We start from the raw sequence: 279 nt of genomic DNA on the forward strand, positions 1-279 counted from the left end.
CTCTAGAGTCAAGGGGCCTGCTCATACTTTGGGGGGGGGGGAGTCACACGTTTGGCACGATGGAGTCCCCTACCCCACCCCAGGGCATAGCGCAGGATTCCTGCGTTTTCCACGCCCCAAGAGACGGCCCAGCGGGCTGAGCCTCGCGCCGGCGGGGAAACTGAGGCTCGGAGCGCGGCGGGCGCCGAGGTCACGCGGCCCTCGGCTCGGCGCTCCGCGGGGCTGTCGCAGCGCGGCCGCCTGAGAACCGCGGGCGGGCGGCGCAGTGCGCAGGCGCGG

The sequence above is a fragment of the Ailuropoda melanoleuca genome, chromosome 1, assembly GCF_002007445.2.
Source record: "Ailuropoda melanoleuca isolate Jingjing chromosome 1, ASM200744v2, whole genome shotgun sequence".
Classification (NCBI taxonomy): Eukaryota; Metazoa; Chordata; class Mammalia; order Carnivora; family Ursidae; genus Ailuropoda; species Ailuropoda melanoleuca.